Source organism: Nanorana parkeri, unplaced genomic scaffold (genome assembly GCF_000935625.1).
Source record: "Nanorana parkeri isolate BGI_ZX_2015 unplaced genomic scaffold, ASM93562v1 scaffold4271, whole genome shotgun sequence".
Lineage (NCBI taxonomy): Eukaryota > Metazoa > Chordata > Amphibia > Anura > Dicroglossidae > Nanorana > Nanorana parkeri.
The window spans coordinates 18,907-19,124 of record NW_017310534.1 but is presented as its reverse complement, the minus strand read 5'-3'; positions in this window follow the sequence as shown (position 1 = coordinate 19,124).

Genomic DNA, 218 nt, shown 5'->3' with positions numbered 1-218 from the left:
CTCTGATGATCAGCCCCGCGTCCCTGTAGCCGCCGCCATGTTTAGTTTGTTTAGCTGTCAGTAGTTTGCATGTTACGATGGTCGGGGTGCGGCATGGACGCGGTTTATGGCCGGTTAGTACATAGAAGAGCAGCGTGTGTATCTCTCTCCCTGTGGGCTCATCGCAGTGGGCGGGGCTCGGCGTGTCACCTCTATGACGTCATGTTCTTGCCCTATGT